The sequence below is a fragment of the Gorilla gorilla genome, chromosome 8 (genome assembly GCF_029281585.2).
Source record: "Gorilla gorilla gorilla isolate KB3781 chromosome 8, NHGRI_mGorGor1-v2.1_pri, whole genome shotgun sequence".
Lineage (NCBI taxonomy): Eukaryota > Metazoa > Chordata > Mammalia > Primates > Hominidae > Gorilla > Gorilla gorilla.
In genome coordinates, this window is record NC_073232.2 from 117,999,376 (window position 1) to 118,023,852 (window position 24,477).

Genomic DNA, 24,477 nt, shown 5'->3' on the forward strand with positions numbered 1-24,477 from the left:
TGGTTATGAAAAGACTTTATTCAAGAGTAATGCGATAGCAGGGAGAAACCAGAACTCAGTCTGAACTTGATCCAGCTGAAACAAGAAGCTGGAGAGGTTTCCAGAGCTGGTGGGGCCCAATCTTATTCCACTTGTATTGGCTAATTGGCCATACCTAAAAGAAAAGTAAACTTTCTCCTATCTTCATGGCATCATATATTTTTACAACTGGGAGCAAGACACCCAAGGCCATTAGGCTCTTATGCACCCTCAAAGACTTGGAGAAAGAGCCATTATTTACTTTGTTGATTCCATTTCAAAGGGTGGCTCCTGGTCCTTGAGAAAGACATTCCTGGGTTGTAAAACTGACCAGAGGCTGGAATAAGATTTATATCTCAAAGGGACAGATAGAGAATTTGCAATTACAAGTTTTCTAACTTAAGGAAAGGGAGGCCAGGGGCCTTGAGACAGGGAGAGAAGGGTGTAAAGTCGGATCAAGCTGAGGGAAACCTTAAAGTGGACTTGGTCAAGGCAGTCAGAAGCAACTTGCCATAAGCACAGTATTTTTTCCAAAATATAATTTTACTTAAAAATCACATTATGTATGTATTGTCAGGCCTCTGAGGCCAAGCCTGCATGTATACATGCAGATGGCCTGAAGCAAGTGAAGAATCACAAAAGAAGTGAAAATTGCTGGTTCTTATCTTAACTGATGACATTACCTTGTGGAATTCCTTCTCCTGGCTCAGAAGCACCCCCACTGAGCACCTTGTGAACCCTGCCCCTGCCTGCAAGAGAAAAACCCCCTTTGACTGTAATTTTCCATTACCTACCCAAATCCTATAAAACGGCCCCACCCCATCTCCCTTTGCTGACTCTCTTTTTGGACTCTGCCCGCCTGCACCCAGGTGAAATAAACGACTTTATTGCTCACACAAAGCTTGTTTGGTGGTCTCTTCAAATGGACGTGCGTGACATTTGGTGCCATGACTCGGATCAGGGAACCTCCCTTGGGAGATCAATCCCCTGTCCTCCTGCTCTTTGCTCTGTGAGAAAGATCCACCTACGACCTCAGGTCCTCAGACCAACCAGCCCAAGGAACATCTCACTAATTTTAAATCAGGTAAGTGGCCTCTTTTTACTCTCTTCTCTAAACTCTTTCACTATCTCTCAACCTCTTTCTCCTTTCAATATTGGCGCCACCCTTCAATCTCTCCCTTCTGTTAATTTCAGTTCCTTTCCTTTTCTGGTAGAGACAGAGGAGATGCATTTTATCCGTGAACCCCAAACTCCGGCACCAGTCACGGACTCAGGAAGACAGTCTTCCCTTGGTGTTTAATCACTGCAGGGACACCTGCTTGATTATTCACCCACGTTTCAGAGGTGTCTGATCACTGCGGGGACGCCTGCCTTGATCCTTCACCCTTAGTGGCAAGTACCACTTTCCTAGGGGGCAAGCACCACCTCCCCTGGGGGGCAAGTACCCCCCCCACTCCTTCTCTCTGTGTCTCTACCCTCTCTTTTCTCTGGGCTTGCCTCCTTCACTATGGGCAACCTTCCACCCTCCATTCCTCCCTCTTCTCCCTTAGCCTGTGCTCTCAAAAATTTTAAACCTCTTCAACTCACACCTGACCTAAAACCTAAATGCCTTATTTTCTTCTGCAATGCCACTTGACCCCAGTACAAACTCAACGATGGTTCCAAATAGCCAGAAAATGGCACTTTCGATTTTTCCATCCTATCAGATCTAGATAATTCTTGTCATAAAATGGGCAAACGGTCTGAGGTGTCTGACATCCAGGCATTCTTTTACACATCAGTCCCTCCCTAGTCTCTGTTCCCAATGCAACTCTTCTCAAATCTTCCTTCTTTCCCTCCTTCCTGTCCCCTCAGTCCCAACCCCAAGCGTCACTGAGTCTTTTCAATCTTCCTTTTCTACTGACCCATCTGACCTCTCCACTCCTCCCCAGACTGCTCCTCCTCAGGTCACTCCCCGCCAGGCTGAATCAGGCTCCAATTCTTCCTCAGCCTCTGCTCCCCAACCCTATAATCCTTCAATCACCTCCCCTCATCACACCCAGTCCAGCTTACAGTTTTGTTCCACGACTAGCCCTCCCCAACCTGCCCAACAATTTCCTCTTAAAGAGGTGGCTGGAGCTAAAGACATAGTCAAGTTTAATGCTCCTTTTTCTTTATTCGACCTCTCCCAAATCAGTTAGCATTTGGACATTCTTTTTTTTTTTTTTAATCAAATATGAAAACACAGCCCAGTTCATGGCTCATTTGGCAGCAACCCTGAGATGCGTTATAGCCCTAGACCCTGAAGGGTCAGAAGGCCGTCTCACTCTAAATATGCATTTTATTACCCAATCCACTCCCGACTTTAAATAAAGCTCCAAAAATTAGATTCCAGCCCTCAAACCCCCAATAGGACTTAAATAACCTCGCCTTCAAGGTGTACAATAATAGAGAAGAGTTACAATTACTTGCCTCTGCTGTGAGACAAAACCCAGCTGCACCTCCAGCACACAAACACTTCAAAATGCCTAAGCCACAGCAGTCAAGCATTCCTTCAGGACTTCCTCCATCAGGATCTTGCTTCAAGTGCCAGAAATCTGGGCCAAGGAATGCCCTCAGCCCGAGATTCCTCCTAAGCTGTGTCCCATCCGTGCAGGACCCCACTGGATATCAGACTATCCAACTTGGCCAGCAGCCACTCCCAGAGACCCTGGAACTCTGGCTCAAGGCTCTCTGACTGACTCCTTCCCAGATCTTCTTGGCTTAGCGGCTGAAGACTGACGCTGTCTGATTGCCTCGGAAGCCTCCTGGACCATTACAGATGCTTTGGGTAACTCTTACAGTGGAGGGTAAGTCCTCCCCTTCTTAATCAATATGGAGGCTACAAACTCCACATTACCTTCTTTTCAAGGGCCTGTTTCCCTTGCCTCCATAACTGTTGTGTATTTTGATGGCCGGGTTTCTAAACCTCTTAAAACTCCCCAACTATGGTGCCAACTTGGACAATATTCTTTCATGCACCCCTTTTTAGTTATCCCCACCTGCCCAGTTCCCTTATTAGGCTGAGACATTTTAAGTAAATTATCTGCTTCCCTGACTATTCCTGGACTATAGTGACACCTCATTGCCACCCTTTTTCCCAGTTCAAAGCCTCCTTCACATCCTCCCCTTGTATCTCCCCACCGTAGTCCACAAGTATGGGACACCTCTACACCCTCCTAGGTGACCAATCATGTACTCCCTTACCATCCCATTAAAACCTAATCACCCTTACCCTGCTCAATATCCAACCCACAGCATCCTTTAAAATGATTAAAGCCTGTTATCACTGGCTTGCTACAGCATGGCCTTCTAAAGCCTATAAACTCTCCTTACAATTCCCCCATTTTACCTGTCCAAAAACCGGACAAGTCTTACAGGTTAATTCAGGATCTGTGCCTTACCAACCAAATTGTCTTGCCTATCCACCCCGTGGTGCCAAACCCATATACTCTCCTATCCTCAATACCTCCCTCCACAACCCATTATTCTGTTCTAGATAAACCTAGCTGACCCCATAAATCCTAAATCCTTTCCCCACCCCCTTTTCCATTCCTTAAAAAACAGCCCTAAAAGCTGCTCCCACACTAACTCTCCCTAACTCATCCCAACCCTTTTCATTACACACAGTTGAAGTACAGGGCTGTGTGGTCAGAATTCTTACACAAGAGCTGGGACCTCACCCTGTAGCCTTTCTGTCCAAACAACTTGACCTTACTGTTTTAGCCTAGCCCTCATGTCTGCGTGCGGTGGCTGCCACTGCTTTAATACTTTTAGAGGCCCTCAAAATCACAAACTATGCTCAACTCACTCTCTACAGTTCTCATAACTTCCAAAATCTATTTTCTTCCTCACACCTGATGCATATACTTTCTGCTCCCCACCCACTTCAGCTATATGCACTCTTCGTTGAGTCTCCCACAATTACAATTGTTCCTGGCCCAGACTTCAATTTGGCCTCCCACATTATTCCAGATACCACATCTGACCCCCATGACTGTATCTCTCTGATCCACCTGACATTCACTCCATTTCCCCATATTTCCTTCTTTCCTGTTTCTCACCCTGATCACACTTGGTTTATTGATGGCAGTTCCACCAGGCCTAATCGCCACTCACCAGCAAAGGCAGGCTATGCTATAGTATCTTCCACATCTATCATTGAGAGGCTACTGCTCTGCCCCCCTCCACTACCTCTCAGCAAGCCGAGCTCATTGCCTTAACTCGAGCCCTCACTCTTGCAAAGGGACTATGCGTCAATATTTATACTGACTCTAAATATGTCTTCCACATCCTGCACCACCATGCTGTTATATGGGCAGAAAGAGGTTTCCTCACTACACAAGGGTCCTCCGTCATTAATGCCTCTTTAATAAAAACTCTTCTAAAGGCTGCTTTACTTCCAAAGGAAGCTGGAGTCATTCACTGCAAAGGCCATCAAAAGGCGTCAGATCCCATTGCTCAGGGCAATGCTTATGCTGATAAGGTAGCTAAAAAAGCAGCTAGCATTCCAACTTCTGTCTCTCAGAGCCAGTTTTTCTCCTCCTCATCGGCTACTCCCACCTCTCCCACTGAACCTTCCACCTATCAATCTCTTACACAAGGCAAATGGTTCATGGACCAAGGAAAATATCTCCTTCCAGCCTCACAGGCCCATTCTATTCTGTCATCATTTCATAACCTCTTCCATGTAAGTTACAAGCCGCTAGCCCACCTCTTAAAACCCTTTCCTTTCTGTCATAAAAATCTTCCCTCAAAAAATCACTTCTCAGTGTTCCATCTGCTATTCTACTACTCCTCAGGAATTTATCAGGTCCCCTCCCTTCCCTACACATCAGGCTCGAGAATTTGCCCCTGCCCAGGACTAGCAAACTGACTTTACTCACATGTCCCGAGTCAGGAAACTAAAATACCTCTTGGTCTAGGTAGACACTTTCACTGGATGGGTAGAGCCCTTTCCCACAGGGTCTAAGAAGGCCACCATGGTCATTTCTTCCCTTCTGTCAGACATAATTCCTCGGTTTGGCCTTCCCACCTCTCAGACTGGCCTTTACTTGTCAAATCACCCAAGCAGTTTCTCAGGCTCTTGGTATTCAGTGGAACCTTCATACCCTTACCATCCTCAATCTTCAGAAAAGGTAAAATGGACTAATGGTCTTTAAAAAAAAATACCTCACCAAGCTCAGCCTCCAACTTAAAAAGGACTGGACAATATTTTTACCACTTGCCCTTCTCAGAATTCGGGCCTGTCCTCAGGATGCTACTGGATACAGCCCATTTGAGCTCCTGTATGGATGCTCATTTTTATTAGGCCCCAGTCTCATTCCAGACACCAGCCCAACTTGAACTGCACCCCAAAAACTGGTCATCCCTACTATCTTCTGTCTAGTCATACTCCTATTCACCATTCTCAACTACTCGTAAATACCTTGCCTTTGTTTACACTGCCAGTTTACACTTTTCCTTCAAACCGTCATAAAGGATATCTCCTGGTTTTACCTCAAACCACCACCCTTAAGTCTCTCTTAAAGTGGATAGATAATCTTTGCTGACAGGGTGCACTCCAATACTTTCACCCTGATAAAGTCCTATTCTTTACTTTTATACTTACTCTTATTCTCACTCCCGTTCTTATGCCACCCTCTACCTCTCCCCAGCCATCTCCATCACACTCAATCTCACTCACTCTCTCCTAGCTGTTTCTAATCCTCCTTTAACAAACAATTACTGGCTTTGCATTTCTCTTTCCTCCAAAATTGCCGAGGCCTCGACTTACTCACTGCTAAAAAAAGAGGATTCTGTATATTTTTAAATGAAAAGTGTTGTTTTTATATAAATCAATCTGGCCTGGTATATGACAATATAAAAAAACTAAAGGATAGAGTCTAAAAACTTGCCAACCAAGGAAGTAATTATGCTGAACCCCCTAAGCACTCTCTAATTGGATGTCCTGGGTCCTCCCAAATTCTTTGTCCTTTAATACCTGTTTTTCTCCTTCTCTTATTTGGACCTTGTGTCTTCTGTTTAGTTTCTCAGTTCAACCCAAACCATATCCAGGCCATCAACAATCATTCTATATGACAAATGCTCCTTCTAACAACCCACAGTATCACCCCTTACCATAAAAATCTTCCTTCAGCTTAATCTCTCCCACTCTAGGTTCCCACGCCACCCCTAATCCCGCTCGAAGCAGCTCTGAGAAACATCGCCCATTATCTCTCCATACCACCGCCAAAAATTTTCGCTGCCTGAACACTTCAACACTATTTTGTTTTATTTTTCTTATTAATGTAAAAAGACAGGAATGTCAGGCCTCTGAGCCCAAGCCTGCACATATACCTCCAAATGGCCTGAAACAAGTGAAAAATCACAAAAGAAGTGAAAATGGCTGGTTCCTGCCTTAACGATGACATTATTTAGTGAAATTCCTTCTCCTGGCTCAGAAGCTCCCCCACTTAGCACCTTGTGACCCCTGCCCCTGCCCGCCAGAGAACAACCCCCTTTGACTGTAATTTTCCATTACCTACCCAAATCCTATAAAATGGCCCCACCCCTAGCTCCCTTCGCTGACTCCTTCTTCGGACTCAGCCCACCTGCACCCAGGTGAAATAAACAGCTTTATTGCTCACACAAAGCCCATGTGGTGGTCTCTTCACACGGACGTGCGTGACATGTATTACATTTCAAAGTATATGTGTTTATAAATTGTATAAAAATAGTGCTTCCCTTGATTTGGATTCTGCCAAGAGTAGAACCCGAGATAACGACTTAATTTGGGATAGTTTCTTTGGAAAATAATTCCAAAAAGAAGCAGTGACAGTGGGGAGACTGAGACAGGAAAGGAAGAAAATTCAATAAAGACCTGTTATGAAGGTGCTGGTGTTGGCAAAGAGCACTGAAGTTGGCAAGGATCTCTGAAAAGAGTAGCAAAAAAAAAAAAAAAAAAAAAAAAAAGCATAGTTTAATGGAATGCAATGCAGCTGTCCTACCAGAATAAGTTCTGAGAGTATTACCACCTGAGAAAATAAAAATGTCCTAGGGCAGTCCAAGTTATGTAAAGTATGCAGGACCAGAGAGACAAGAGTATAGCAGTTTCATCATGCCCTCTCCTTTATGGTTGGGGACAATTGTTTAAAGTCTTCTTGGTTCTGACTAGCTGCCTCACTGATTATCTTCATGTTCCTGGAATGTGTGATACAAATAACAATCTATAACCAATCAATATCTTAATGTAAATTCTTAGGAAACTACTCAGGAACTGTCCCTACTTTTTCTTTAAAAATTGACTTGTAGTCAGGTAGGGTGGCTCATGCCTACAGTCCCAGCACTTTGGGAGGCTGTAGTAGGAAGATCAATAACTTGAGGCCAGGAGTTTGAGACCAGCCTGGATAACATAGGAAGACCTCACTGCTACAAAAAAATAAAATAAAATCCATTTGTAACTGCTGGTAATCAGAGAATCTTTTCAGGGTTGAAAAGACTATACTGAGAATCTATACTCATGGGCTGCAATCCTCATACTTGGCCTAAATAAACTCTCTACTTGTATTAATTTTTCCTCAGCTTCTTCCTTTTGGCTCGACATCCTGTTGTAGATTTCCCTCACCTTCAGGGAGAAATTCAGTCACTAGGTTGCCTACATGTTGTGGTGATCTAATCCTTTATCCTTGAGGGATAATTCCTTTATTTTCTCATACTCATCAGACTATTTGCCTCAATTTTCTTCACAGTGTTAACACCAGACATAAAGCTCAAATATGCATTCTAGTAAATTCCCATAGTTCTGCATATAGTCTTTCTCAGCTCCATGATATGGTAGGAACCCCAGGTTCTCATGCAGTCTTAAGAATCCCATCTTAGTTCAGGCTGCTATCCCTGAACAAATACCATTGACTGGGTGGCTTAAACAACAAATATTTATTTTTTACAGTTCTGCAGGCTGAGAAGTCTATGATCCCAAAGTACCAACCAATTTGTTTCCTGGTGAAGGCCCTCTCACTGGTTTTTAGATGACCGGCTGCTTGCTGTATTCTCACGTGGCAGAGAGAGAAAGAAAGAGAGAGAAAGAGATAGATTGTCTTTCTTGTTGTCTTTTTATAAGGGCACCACTCCCACCATGAGGGCTCCACTCTTATGAACTACTTACCTCTCAAAGGCCTCAGCTCCAAATTGCACAAGGGACTATGGCTTCAACGTATGAATTTTGGCAAACATTCAGTCCATAGCAAACCTCAACTTTTCGTTGCCTGTTGTCCAGCCCACCTGCATGTGGTGCCCAAAGTGACCAAGTGGAATTGTAACTTACAGTTCAATCGAATTCTCACTGTGACTCTTGGTGGAAATATTCCTTGCTGGAAAACAGGGCTTTTAATCCAGCAAAGCTTAACATTATGAGGCCAGAAAGTATAAATTTTGTAATTGGCTGCTTGGAGTAATAAAGAGGCCAATCATACATCTCGCTTTTGGTGTCCAGTCTGATGTATTCGATGTCTTGTGATTGCTTTAGTGCATAGCATAGCATCCTTCAGAAGAACTGCCCACCCCCTTAGTGTGCCTTTCTCAAGCTGGTGCCTTAGGTGAGCCTTTAATAATGTATTAAAATTTATCGGGGTCTGGCAGCCAAGATGGCCGAATAGGAACAGCTCTGGTCTACAGCTCCCAGCGTGAGTGACGCAGAAGATGGGTGATTTCTGCATTTCCATCTGAGGTAATGGGTTCATCTCACTAGGGAGTGCCAGACAGTGGGCACAGGACAGTGGGTGCAGCGCACCGTGCGTGAGCTGAAGCAGGGCAAGGCATTGCCTCACTCAGGAAGTGCAAGGGGTCAGGGAGTTCCCTTTCCTAGTCAAAGAAAGGGGTGACAGATGGCACCTGGAAAATCAGGTCACTCCCACCATAATACTGTGCTTTTCCGACGGGCTTAAAAAACAGCGCGCCAGGAGATTATATCCCGCACATGGCTCGGAGGGTCCTACACCCACAGAGTCTCGCTGATTGCTAGCACAGCAGTCTGAGATCAAACTGCAAGGCGGCAGCGAGGCTGGGGGAGGGGCGCCCGCCATTGCCCAGGCTTGCTTAGGTAAACAAAGTAGCCGGGAAGCTCGAACTGGGTGGAGCCCACCACAGTTCAAGGAGGCCTGCCTGCCTCTGTAGGCTCCACCTCTGGGGGCAGGGCACAGACAAACAAAAATACAGCAGTAACCTCCGCAGACTTAAATGTCCCTGTCTGACAGCTTTGAAGAGAGCGGTGGTTCTCCCAGCATGCAGCTGGAGATCTGAGAATGGGCAGACTGCCTCCTCAAGTGGGTCCCTGACCTGTGACCCCCGAGCAGCCTAACTGGGAGGCACCCCCCAGCAGGGGCAGACTGACACCTCACATGGCCGGGTACTCCACTGAGACAAAACTTCCAGAGGAAGGATCAGACAGCAGCATTTGCGGTTCACGAAAATCCACTGTTCTGCAGCCACTGCTGCTGGTACCCAGGCAAACAGGGTCTGGAGTGGACCTCTAGCAAACTCCAACAGACCTGCAGCTGAGGGTCCTGTCTGTTAGAAGGAAAACTAACAAACAAAAAGGACATCCTCACCAAAAACCCATCTGTACATCACCATCATCAAAGACCAAAAGTAGATAAAACCACAAAGATGGGAAAAAAACAGAGCAGAAAAACTGGAAACTATAAAAAGCAGAGCACCTCTCCTCCTCCAAAGGAACACAGTTCCTCACCAGCAACAGAACAAAGCTGGATGGAGAATGGCTTTGACGAGTTGCGAGAAGAAGGCTTCAGATGATCAAACTACTCCGAGCTACAGGAGGAAATTCAAACTGAAGGCAAAGAAGTAAAAAACTTTGAAAAAAATTTAGATGAATGTATAACTAGAATAACCAATACAGAGAAGTGCTTAAAGAAGCTGATGGAGCTGAAAGCCAAGGCTCGAGAACTACGTGAAGAATGCAGAAGCCTCAGGAGCCAATGCAACCAACTGGAAGAAAGGGTATCAGTGATGGAAGATGAAATGAATGAAATGAAGTGAGAAGGGAAGTTTAGAGAAAAAAGAATAAAAAGAAATAAACAAAGCCTCCAAGATATATCGGACTATGTGAAAAGACCAAATCTATGTCTGGTTGGTGTACCTGAAAGTGATGGGGAGAATGGAACCAAGTTGCAAAACACTCTGCAGGATATTATCCAGGAGAACTTCCCCAATCTAGCAAGGCAGGCCAACATTCAGATTCAGGAAATACAGAGAACGCCACAAAGATACTCCTCGAGAAGAGCAACTCCAAGACACATAATTCTCAGATTCACCAAACTTGAAATGAAGGAAAAAATGTTAAGGGCAGCCAGAGAGAAAGGTCGGGTTACCCACAAAGGGAAGCCCATCAGACTAACAGCTGATCTCTCGGCAGAAACTCTACAAGCCAGAAGAGAGTGGAGGCCAATATTCAACATTCTTAAAGAAAAGAATTTCCAACCCAGAATTTCATATCCAGCCAAACTCAGCTTCATAAGTGAAGGAGAAATAAAATACTTTACAGACAAGCAAATGCTGAGATATTTTGTCACCACCAGGCCTGCCTTAAAAGAGCTCCTGAAGGAAGGACTAAACATGGAAAGGAACAACCGGTACCAGCCACTGCAAAATCATGCCAAATTGTAAAGACAATTGAGGCTAGGAAGAAATTGCATCAGCTAACGAGCAAAATAACCAGCTAACATCATAATGACATGATCAAATTCACACATAACAATATTAACTTTAAATGTAAATGGACTAAATGCTCCAATTAAAAGACACAGACTGGCAAATTGGATAAAGAGTCAAGGCCCATCAGTGTACTGTATTCAGGAAACCCATCTCATGTGCAGAGACACACATAGGCTCAAAATAAAAGGATGGAGGAAGATCTACCAAGCAATTGAAAAACAAAAAAAGGCACGGGTTGCAAGCCCAGTCTCTGATAAAACAGATTTTAAACGAACAAAGATCAAAAGAGACAATGAAGGCCATTACATCATGGTAAAGGGATCAATCCAACAAGAAGAGCTAACTATCCTAAATATACATGCACCCAATACAGGAGCACCCAGATTCATAAAGCAAGTCCTGAGTGACCTACAAAGAGACTTAGACTCCCACACAATAATAATGGGAGACTTTAACACCCTACTGCCAACATTAGACAGATCAACGAGACAGAAAGTTAACAAGGACACACAGGAATTGAACTCAGCTCTGCACCAAGTGGACCTAATAGACATCTACAGAACTCTCCACCCCAAATCAACAGAATATACATTTTTTTCAGCACCACACCACACCTATTCCAAAATTGACCACATAGTTGGCAGTAAAGCTCTCCTCAGCAAGTGTAAAAGAAAAGAAATTATAACAAACTGTCTCTCAGACCACAGTGCAATCAAACTAGAACTCAAGATTAAGAAACTCACTAAAAACTGCTCAACTACATGGAAACTGAACAACCTGCTCCTGAATGACTACTGGGTACATAACTAAATGAAGGCAGAAATAAAGATGTTCTTTGAAACCAACGAGAACAAAGCCACAACATACCAGAATCTCTGGGACACATTCAAAGCAGTGTGTAGAGGGAAATTTATAGCACTAAATGCCCACAAGAGAAAGCAGGAAAGATCCAAAATTGACATCCTAACATCATAATTAAAAGAACTAGAAAAGCAAGAGCAAACACATTCAAAAGCTAGCAGAAGGCAAGAAATAACTAAAATCAGAGCAGAACTGAAGGAAACACAGACACAAAAAACCCTTCAAAAAATCAATGAATCCAGGAGCTGGTTTTTTGAAAGGATCAACAAAATGGATAGACTGCTAGCAAGACTAATAAAGAAGAAAAGAGAGAAGAATCAAATAGACGCAATAAGAAATGATAAAGGGGATATCACCACCGATCCCACAGAAATACAAACTACCATCAGAGAATACTACAAACACCTCTACGCAAAGAAACTAGAAAATCTAGAAGAAATGGATAAATTCCTCGACACATACACCCTCCCAAGACTAAACCAGGAAGAAGTTGAATCTCTGAATAGACCAATAACAGGCTCTGAAATTGTGGCAATAATCCATAGCTTACCAACCAAAAAGAGTCCAGGACCAGATGGATTCACAGCCGAATTCTACCAGAGGTACAAGGAGGAACTGGTACCATTCCTTCTGAAACTATTCCAATCAATAGAAAAAGAGAGAATCCTCCCTAACTCATTTTATGAGGCCAGCATCATCCTGATACCAAAGCTGGGCAGAGACAGCTCCAAAAAAGAGAATTTTAGACCAATATCCTTGATGAACATTGATGCAGAAATCCTCAGTAAAATACTGGCAAACTGAATCCAGCAACACCTCAAAAAGCTTATCCACCATGATCAAGTGGGCTTCATCCCTGGGATGCAAGGCTGGTTCAATATACACAAATCAATAAATGTAATCCAGCATATAAACAGAACCAAAGACAAAAACCACATGATTATCTCAATAGATGCAGAAAAGCCCTTTGACAAAATTCAACAACGCTTCATGCTAAAAACTCTAATAAATTAGGTATTGATGGGACATATCTGAAAATAATAAGAGCTATCTATGACAAATCCACAGCCAATATCATACTGAATGGGCAAAAACTGGAAGCATTCCCTTTGAAAACTGGCACAAGACAGGGATGCCCTCTCTCACCACTCCTATTCATCATAGTGTTGGAAGTTTTGGCCAGGGCAATTAGGCAGGAGAAGGAAATAAAGGGTATTCAATTAGGAAAAGAGGAAGTCAAATTGTCCCTGTTTGCAGACAACATGATTGTATATCTAGAAAACCCCATTGTCTCAGCCCAAAATTTCCTTAAGCTGATAAGCAACTTCAGCAACATCTCAGGATACCAAATCAATGTACAAAAATCACAAGCATTCTTATACACCAATAACAGACAAACAGAGAGCCAAATCATGAGTGAACTCCCATTCACAATTGCTTCAAAGAGAATAAAATACCTAGGAATCCAACTTACAAGGGACGTGAAGGACCTCTTCAAGGAGAACTACAAACCACTGCTCAATGAAATAAAAGAGGATACAAACAAATGGAAGAACATTCCATGCTCATGGGTAGGAAGAATCGATATTGTGAAAATGGCCATACTGCCCAAGGTAATTTATAGATTCAATGCCATCCCCATCAAGCTACCAATGACTTTCTTCACAGAATTGGAAAAAACTACTTCAAAGTTCATATGGAACCAAAAAAGAGCCTGCATCGCCAAGTCAATCCTAAGCCAAAAGAACAAAGCTGGAGGCATCATGCTACCTGACTTCAAACTATACTACGAGGCTACAGTAACCAAAACAGCATGGTACTGGTATCAAAACAGAGATATAGATCAATGGAACAGAACAGAGTCCTCAGAAATAATGCCGCATATCTACAACTATCTGATCTTTGACAAACCTGAGAAAAACAAGCAATGGGGAAAGGATTCCCTATTTAATAAATGGTGCTGGGAAAACTGGCTAGCCATATGTAGAAAGCTGAAACTGGATCCCTTCCTTACACTTTATACAAAAATCAATTCAAGATGGATTAAAGACTTAAACATTAGACCTAAAACCATAAAAACCCTAGAAGAAAACCTAGGCAATACCATTCAGGACATAGGCATGGGCAAGGACTTCATGTCTAAAACACCAAAAGCAATGGCAACAAAAGCCAAAACTGACAAATGGGATGTAATTAAACTAAAGAGCTTCTGCACAGCAAAATAAACTACCATCAGAGTGAACAGGCAACCTACAAAATGGGAGAAAATTTTCACAACCTACTCATCTGACAAAGGGCTAATATCCAGAATCTACAATGAACTCAAACAAATTTACAAGAAAAAAACAAACAACCCCATCAACAAGTGGGCGAAGGACATGAACAGACACTTTTCAAAAGAAGACATTTATGCAGCCAAAAAACACATGAAAAAATGCTCATCATCACTGGCCATCAGAGAAATGCAAATCAAAACCACAATGAGATACCATGTCACACCAGTTAGAATGGCAATCATTAAAAAGTCAGGAAACAACAGGTGCTGGAGAGGATGTGGAGAAATAGGAACACTTTTACACTGTTGGTGGGACTGTAAACTAGTTCAACCACTGTGGAAGTCAGTGTGGCGATTCCTCAGGGATCTAGAACTAGAAATACCATTTGACCCAGCCATCCCATTACAGGGTATATACCCAAAGGACTATAAATCATGCTGCTATAAAGACACATGCACACGTATGTTTATTGCAGCACTATTCACAATAGCAAAGACTTGGAACCAACCCGAATGTCCAACAATGATAGACTGGATTAAGAAAATGTGGCACATATACACCATGGAATACTATGCGGCCATAAAAAATGATGAGTTCATGTCCTTTGTAGGGACATGGATGAAATTGGAAATCATCATTCTCAGTAAACTATCGCAAGGACAAAAAACCAAACACCGCATGTTCTCACTCATAGGTGGGAATTGAACAATGAGAACACATGGAGACAGGAAGGGGAACATCACACTCTGGGGACTGTTGTGGGGTGGGGGGAGGGGGGAGGGATAGCATTAGGAGATACACCTAATGCCAAATGACGAGTTAATGGGTGCAGCACAGCAGCATGGCACATGTATACATATGTAACTAACCTGCACATTGTGCACATGTACCCTAAAACTTAACGTATAATAACAATAAAATAAAAAATAAAAAATAAAAAAATAAAATAAAATTTATCGAGACATCTGCTTTGAGGTGATAAAGTATATGGTAGGAAGAGTTAATACTCTGGTCATGAGTCCATGGTCATATTTCACTTGCTTTAAAGTGGGTCTCTTGTTCCAAAGCAGTATTATATAGGATCCATGTCACTAAATCATGATAATCTTAATAACTTGTAAGCCCTCAGATAGTAAAGCTAGCAGAGTATAGTAGAGATGCATGCTAAACCCATATTTGAAATAGTTGTCATTTTTAGTAAGGAAGAATCACTGCTTCTTCAGGGTTGAAAGATTCCAACTGGATCAATGTGCCACCAAGTGGCTGTTTGATCTTCTTTAGGGATAGTCCCATATTGAGCACTCAGATTCTGTCACTGCTGTTGACTGGCTATCAGCAGTGGCTAGATCAGCTTTCACGAGAGAGCCCATACAGAGCTTTTATCTCAGCCACCAGGACTGTTCCTTTTATAGCCCCATTGTACCAGGCCTGGAGTGGCCTACCACAGAAGCTGGCTGATAGCCACTGGATGAGTCATTTATCCACTGGGTTCTTTAATCCCTCATACACAGTTGAAGATCTCTGTTGGGTACTGAAGTAAGACTCAAAGATCTGCACACTTTTGGCCATTCCTTTAGATCCACTGACATGCCTCTTCTCTGGATCTCCTTTTATTCTGTCTTCTAGAACTGCTTATTTCAGCCTTCTAACCCAACCAGCAAGTGTCAAATAGGAAGCTTCTACAAATAGACAAAATGAATAGGGCTCATTTAAAAATAAGTAAAAAGAGCATGTTATAGGAGGAAGGAAAGATCCTATATCTGAAAAAATCAAGATTGCTTTATAAAATAAGTTGATTTGCACTTTGAAGGATAAAACAACAAAACTACTGTTTTACAAGCACACAGATATTTGAGACTAGTACTCTAGATGAAGAGAACACACAAGCAAAGAGGGCAGTATCAGGGTGGGTGGTCAGTGAATACTAAGTAGTTCTATCTGGGCTGGATCCAAGATGAGACAATTCTTTTTCAGAATGAGCGGTGTAGGAAATAAATGCTGTCATAATTTGAAGAAAAAATTATTTCATAAATTCTCTTAGGTCCTAATGGAGTCACCTCATGATCCACAGTGGGAGTATCATCCATTAACAAAAAAGTGCCCAGCCATGAGTTTCTAAAGCCACATGGCACTGATACCAAACTCAGATGTCTGTGTGCCACAGCCATTAGGGAGTGTCCACATTTTGAGTTACATAATCTTAAGGAAGGAAAGAATAAACTGTGGTTAATGTCAAGGTCTTGCCAAGGAGAACACAGAAATAATAATAATAATAAAAGCTGCAAGGTACAACCATGATTTTCTCTATTCACTCTTGAAACCAGAGATTTTTCTCAAAGCAAAACAGAACTGCTCTTTTTAATTTATTTTTTTCCCACGAGCTGGGCCAAGGTTTCAATTTTAAAGTGCAGGTAGACTTTCAAGTTATAGCACGGCAGGTCTCCCTGTTACCAACAACAAAACTTCTTTCATCATTTCAAATGCATATGTTTTCAAAGGGACTAAAGGAACTGATCATCTATAGAAACCAACCATACCTGTGAGCTCACGCCAACTATAGTCAGTCTGTAAACATGCTTGGAGGAAAATGCTGTCTCTTAAAGGGCAAACACCCTGTCCTTTTTTTGATACTTGATATGTTGCAGGCACCAGCTCCAAGTTGTGGATGAGAACCAGGGTCACAAACTTTTATTATCTTTACATTTTTCTTTTAAAATATATTATTAATATTATCATTATTTGAGGTGACTGGAGGAAGGGAAGGAGATAGCACACAGAAGGAACAAATAGACTTTTCCCTTCTAATTAGAGCCGGTGCTGCTATTGTCAGACTCATTTCTGGATTTGGGCCAGTGAACAAACTTTTCTCTCAATACTCTGCATATACCACATGGCACTGGCCTCTATCCCAGAACCAAGCATAGGTTCATCATGAAGCCAACTGGGTCCTGGCCCAATGGATAACAAAGTCTCCTCATTAAAATTGTTCCATTAGGTACATTTCTATCTAATAAAGTGAGCATAGTGCACATTCAGAAGCATAGTCTGGTACACTGCATTATCGGGGTTGGTTTAAGCACTCCTGCTCCATTGTCCATCTCTTCCTTGTTATCCTGTATTAATGTTGTCCTTTGGGACAATATGAAAGACTCCTCTGAAAACTGCCTTTTGATATTTCCAGCGATAAACAATGGACATGTTCTGATGAAATGGAATGGTTGCATTAGTGTATCAATCAGCCTACAGGTGACCATGTTGTTCATCCTCTTGCAGCCTCTCGGCTTATTGGACTGAAGGGGGACCATGGTATGAATGGAGGCTACAAGCAGCAGTTGACAAGTGTTTCAATACAGGTTAGCCTAATTTTAAAGGTATATGACACACAAAATATGTAAGTTGATTAATCAAGGGATCAGTGTTTGCTAAATTTAATTTAAAGCAGGATCCTTTAGTGTTAGTTTTATAAGAACTGTATAGCATTTCACTTAAATAACGAGGAAAATTACATTTATACTCAATTATTCTTGTAGATAAACACATGTTTATGTCAAGTAGAAATCCATCCACACATTCATGGAAGATAAAAGCAAACTCTATTTAACACACAACAGTTTTTACTGATTTTATTCTGACTTTTGTTTGTATGTCTAGCTTTCCTCTAGATTATAAGCAATTCGAGGATATGATTTTTATCTTAACTAATTTATTGTTTTATCCCAGCACTTAGCTCAATGTTTGGCCAAAACAATAATAGTAATAATAGTAATTCATTTTAGCTTAATACTGGTTTGATATTTGCTATGTGACAGGTAATATTTTAAGTGTGTTTTGCATACATTATTCCATGTGATAATCACAAAAGATGAGTAAACTGAGGCAAAATGACGAAAAGATATGTTTGTTTCCCAAAATCATACAGCTAGTCTGATGGAGACAAAGTTGAAACCCTGGTATTTTGACTGGAGAATCCATGTTTTTGCCACCTTAGTTATAATAAATTTTGCCTTTGATTGGGTTCCCATGGAAGGAGGGCTTGAGGAAATATTTAAGTGTAGCTTATTTGGGAAGTGATCTAAGAAGCATCGATAAGAGAATTGAAGAACGAGAGAGAGAAGGGAAGTACACCAATGACAGGATGCATTAATGAGCAGGTTACTGCTGAGCTGGGGCTCACCCTGCTGGGACCCATTGGGAGATGGGATAGAATCAGAATCACACCACCCGATTAGTAAGGAAGCTGACCCACCAGTTCCTACTTCTTTAGGGTTGTTCCTGGGGTGTCCACCCTCATACGTGTCTAGCCTAAATGGCTAGCACAATGGGAACTGAGCACAATCTCATGGAAGGCTTTAGCAAAGGAAGGTTTTAGCAAAGAGTCATGCCACCAGCTGCTGGTGGAAGAGTCAATGCCAAGGAGTCCTACGTGGGATAAAGACGGCACTGTTGTTTCAACATGAAAACACATTTTTGGAGAGAAAGCATGGATAGAGATAAGATGTATTCATCAATTCTGGTCCATTTGATGACCAGTTTAAAAAAATTGTGCAAGTTCTTAGTGGGGCTCCCCAGTTGCTCCTAGATAGGCATGCTGGTTTCATGGTCCTAGACCTGTCATGAGAAGATGAAGTTTTTTTAGTGACATTTCAAAGCTGTTCAGACAATTACTACACGGACATTTTCCCTTGCCAGACAGAGTGGGCCCAGCCTTCCCTGGCGCCAGTTAAGTAAAGGAAAAAAAAAAAAAAGGAAAAATTTAGAGTTTCTTGTACTGCTTCATTGCTTTACTTAATTGACTTGTTTGAGTGTGTGCCAGAACTTGATATATCTTGTTAGTGTGGCAAAGTTTAAAAATCGACTTACATTTCAATTCCACACAGCTTTCAACACAGAGAGGTTTATAGTTGTTGCTGATGGGGGGGTGGTAACAACGTGCTGGGAGGGAGAATGTGTGTTTAGGAAAGGAAACAAATTAGCAGCTTCATGTGCTGAAGTCTTTAATAATACGGTAATCTAGGGCCAACTTATTATAAATTCTGAATAAGCGTTGTCTGCTGTTTAAAATTTCCCATGGCTTACTGTCAAATATATTAAAATGGATTTGGAAAGTCTGTAAGCCTTCTAATCATGGATAAAATATATTCTTTTACAGGACTCTAAATTTGTGGTAATTATGTGCCATTTAGTTAATCTCTCTATATTATTTACCAAGCATATTTTGTAGTCAAATACTTGAAGAGTTGACAGGGTAATGTTCAACAGCAACTATGAGCAAAAATGGAAGAGCAAGAGGGGTTAGGAAATAAGCACCAGAATGTAAAACTGATTTGTTTTCATCTTAGTTATTTATGGATGCAATCAGTGAGACAGTTAATGGAGTCACCTATGTTCTATTGAACATCCAGGCTTGGGTGCATGGGAACACATGTTTAAAGGAATAGAATTCTACAAATACAATAACCCCTAAAACAAAAAATAAAACTGATTTAACGAGACTAGGCATTAAGAACCCAACTGTAGTGCCCATGCATATCATACGTACTGGCAAATAGCTGAGGCGTGTGAGATCAGGAAAGCTGCCTAGATATTCTGGAGCCCCAGAATAATTAGTCACAATAAATAGCTTTCCTGAAGCTGCTCAGAATTGGCAGGGATTTATTTTCCCAAATAGTAGACAGAGATACAGAATGATGTTGTATTGTGCATTTGGCCACCTAAATATTTTCAGATCCTTCTTACTCAGACATGGTAGCTGAAAATGCACTGATGTTTATACACTATCCTGCTCATGAACACCATGGTGGGGACCCTCAGAATGGTTCTGTAGTTTTACAGTCACCCCAAGAAAGAGCAGAGTGACCCCAAGACTTTGCCATTTACAACATTACCTTTACGGTGGTGAGAACACTTAACGTGAGATCTACCCTCATAACAGATGTTTAAGTATACAATACAATATTGTTAAGTATAGGCACAATGTTGTACACCAGATCTCTAGAACTCGCTTCTCTTGTGTTACTGAAACTTTGTAACTGTTGACTTGCAAATCCCCATTGCCCCCTTTCCCCTTCTCCTGGCAGCCAACATTCCACTCTCTGCTTCTAGGTATTTGGCTATTTTAGATACCTCATGTGAGAAGGATCATTGTATTTGTCTTTCTCTGACTGGCTTATATCACTTAGCATAGTTCCCCCAGGTTCATCCATGTTGTCACATATTGCAGGATTTCTTTCTTTGTTAGGGTGGCTATTACTAAAAAAACAAAAACAAAAACAAAAACAAAACAAAAACAAAACAAAAGGCAACAGGTGTTGGTGAGCATGTTACAAAACCAGAACCCTTGTATACTGCTGGTAAAAATGCAAAATTGTGCAGCCATTATGGAAAACGGTATGGAGGTTCCTCAGAAAATTAAAAATAAAACTATAATGTGGGGTCCAGCAATCCCACTTCTGGGTATTTACCCAGAGGAAGTGAAATCAGGATCTTGAAGAGATATAGCACTTCAGTGTTCATCACAGTACTATTCATAATGGCCAAGAAACAATCTAGATGTCCATTGAACGAAGAATGGATAAAGACACTGTGATATATACATACAAAGGCTCTTCCATTTTTAACTTAGCTGTGGAACACGTAAGAAGATTCAGTTCAAAAGAGGCAATGCCTGGGCTCTTGCATATAAAAATCCACTTTTTGTTTTGTTTGTGACATGAGTCTTGAATGTAAACCTTGGACAAACACAACTCTAACCACGCACACTCAGTAGGAAATGTTGATATTAAGATGAAAACATAGCAACAATACAATATATAAGGGATTACTTTAATTAGACACTCCAGCACTAGATACGGTTCTTTTGCACTTTGCATTTTATAAAGCAAATAACAAACCCAAACATAGGAAAAGAAATAGAATTCTTTTTCCTATATTTTTAAGCTAATAAGCCAAAATAATTAATGAGCATTAGCACATTTGTCATTCCCAGTGGGACTTTTTGTGCCTAATGCCAACCTCATTTGCCTACATAATGATTCCTATATTCCACTCATTGCCTTGGAGAAAGCCTGACAGAAACTGCATAGAAATTGCTAACTTTCCATCTTTTTAGGACAGTTCATTATGAGTGTTTAGGCTTCTGTTATCATATGGGCTCACCACAATCCTGGTAGTTTCTTATTTATTTTGAAATAGGCTAATGATATTAAGAACTGTGAAAGTTACTCTAGAAACTTTCATTTTCTTCTTGGCTCCAATGTGAGGTTTCCACATGATTATACTTCCTGTGATAGTGTATTTTTGTAAATAGGAAAAAATAGCAACATTCACTGGAATTGACTGGAAGCTCTTGGAGGACATAATCTTAATCAACTTTGCTTATTCCTCAAGCACCCAACATAAGGTTTTGTTAGAGCATGTAAGAAATGAATGTTTGTTGAAAATGAGTAGAACTGCATGCACAGACAGGTGACCTGTCTTTGTTTTGGCTCTTAAATGTCCTAAGCTCCAAAGCAACCATGAAAGGTCAGCAAACTAGTGTGCTTGAGCAGCTGACTTTAGCTATCGTAAAATCCATTTGCATTTCTGTGAAGATACACTTAGAATATAAACCACCTAATTTTGAGCCAGTAAACAAAACAGTAAAGGAGATTTACTGAGCAGGTGGAGAAGATAAACACAAGTTTAGCTGAAAACTCTAACATACAATGCATTCAAGGCTGGAGTGGAGAGGAGGACAAATATACCTGCTCTAGGGGTAGGAGGTTAGGAGGAAATGCCAATATCATCCATCATTTTGAATCTAGAGGCTTCTTGGCTTCAGAGTTGTCAAAATACATCTCTTTTTTTGGTGAATCAATACAATGAAGTATGCAGGAAAATGGCAATTACACCTATTATACAGATGGCAAAACTAGAAGATATAATTGTAGTTTTTATAGAGTTATTCAGATTGTGATGGTGATGAAATAAAAACCTACCCCCTACTAGCTCTGAATTCAAGGCTTTTCCTCTTTAACCACATTTACACTGACTTTCTTGTTCTCCCCACTTCCACTCTCCTTCCACGCATAACTAAGTTATGCGTGTTGGTTCTTCAGGTGTATTTAAAATATGCAACCACCTGTGAACTCATTCACAGATAAAGTGAGCATATCTTGCAAAGGAAATACACAGCTAATCTAAAAATGTACATGCCATTTTATTTTGTATATATGATAGCAAAATAGAAAAGAACTTTTAAATGTTCACTTATTCTGACTTCGTAACAGCATGTCAACCAGCCTTGTAAGTAATGACAGTGTTTACTAGTTTGTAAAGAGTGCTTTATTACAAATGGGAGCAAATCCAGGGGATATGATAGTTGTATGTATATGCAAATATTTGTGTGTGTATGTATTTAACTACTCTTCTCACTCTTGCCAGAGCAAATGCTAGAAATAACTGAATCCATCGGTCTTCTATGTTTTCTTTAAATATAACATAATTCACTGTGGGAGACAAACAAGTGGGAATTTTTATTGACTGATCTTTGATACTCTAAAAATAAAAATCACATTATTTCCTCATATCATAATACTTATTATGTTGTTTAAAAAACCTTTTATTTAGCTATAAATACTATTTAGAGGATATAGACCACACATAAAAAGAATGTCAAATCATAACTATGTCCAGGAGAGATCATGCAGCCCGAAAAAGTAAAAGTTGAGATGGTTAAAATAATCTAACTAACGCGGTCTGATATATTTCACAAAAAGGGAAAATACACTACATTTCAAGCAACCTGGGACACTAATAAAATTGAACTTATAATAATGAAGAAACTTTTAATGAATTCCAAAAAACAGAAATGGTGCAGATGATACTCTTTAGTAAAAAATTAATTAATTTATACAAGCTAGAAAATGAATAATGCAAAGAGAGAATAAAAAATGAAACCACAGTATTTATAGGAGGTAAAGTTTAAAAGACTTATATTTCAACATATGAGATATAGCTAAAGCAATGTAAAATGTAAATAATTTTCAAATAACAAAAAGTAAAAATTAAGCATGTATATCAACAAGTTAAAACTGACCAACAATAAAAACCTATGGAAAAAGAAGAATCTAGTCATCAAGATATAATAAAAAAGAGTTGGAGAAATCTAGGAAACATAATAAATAAATCTATTTGCTTTTCATTTGAAAATTGGAACAAAATAAAAAATTGATTATCCATTGAAATAAAATTAAAATAGGGAGAAAGCACACTTATAAAATAAATGGGACCAACGAAATAACTATTGGTACAAAATGTTATTAAACTAAAACATCTTAGCTCAAGTTTGTGAAAATATAATTGAAATCCATATGAAATAAATGCTTTCCTTAGCAAATAAAATTTCCTGTATCTATCCACAGAAGATAATAAAATAGGCAAATAGAGTAATAGTGAAAAATTATTCAAGTGTTATCAAAAGACTACCAAGATGAATGGTTCTATAGGTAAATCCTACTAAAGCTTTAGGAATAGACAAAGAAATGCTATTTAGGCTGGGTGCTGTGGCTCATGTGTATAATCCCAGCACTTTGCGAGGCTGAGGCAGGAGGATCACTTGAAGCCAGGAGTTTGAGACCAGCCTGGGCAACAGGGGAGACCCTGTCTCTACAAAAGATAAAAGCATTATCTGGATGTGGTGGCATGCACCAGTAGTCCCAGCTACTCTGGAGGCTGAGGTGGGAGGATCTTTTGAACCTAGGAAGTCAAGGGTGAAGTGAGCCTTGAATGCATCATTACACTCCAGCCTGAACAACAGAGCAAGACTCCATCTCTTAAAAAAAAAAAAAAAAAAAAAAAGCTATTTAAACTCACTTGAACATAGATGAAAAAAAAATTCAGCAAATAAAGACTCTACATGACAAGCACATAGCAAAAATCACATTCCACTGTGGAAAGTTGAAAGCTTTTCTTCTAAGATCAGGAGCAAGACAAGGATGCCAACTCTTACCACTTCCATCCAACATAGTACTGGAAGTCCTAGCCAAATAAATTAGGTGAGAAAAAGAAACAGTCGCATGCAGTGGCTCATGCCTCCATCTCAGCACTTTGGGAGCCAAGGCAGGAGGATTGCTCGAGCCCAGAAGTTTGAGACCAGCCTGGGCAACACAGCAGGACCCCATCTCCACAAAAAATGAAAAATTAGCTATGGTTGGTAGCACATGTCTGTGGTCCCAGCTACTCAGGAAGCTGAGGCAGGAACATCTCTTAGCCCGGGAAGTGGAGGCTGCAGAGTCGTGATCATGCCACTGAACTCAGCTTGGGTGACAAACTGAGACCCTGTCTCAAAAAAAAAAGGAAAGAAATAAAAGCCATCCAAATTGAAAAGGAAAGAGTAAAATTGCCCTTGTTTGCAGGTTAACATGATCTTATGTGTAGAAAAAATCTAAGTATTCCACCAAAAAATTGTTGTAACTAATAAACAAATTCAGTAAAGTTTCAGGATACAAAATCAACATACAAAAGTCAGTTGTGGTTCTTTACACTAGCAAAAACCTACTCCTAAAATAAATTAAGGAAACAATGCCATTTGCAATAGCATCAAAAAGAAAACATA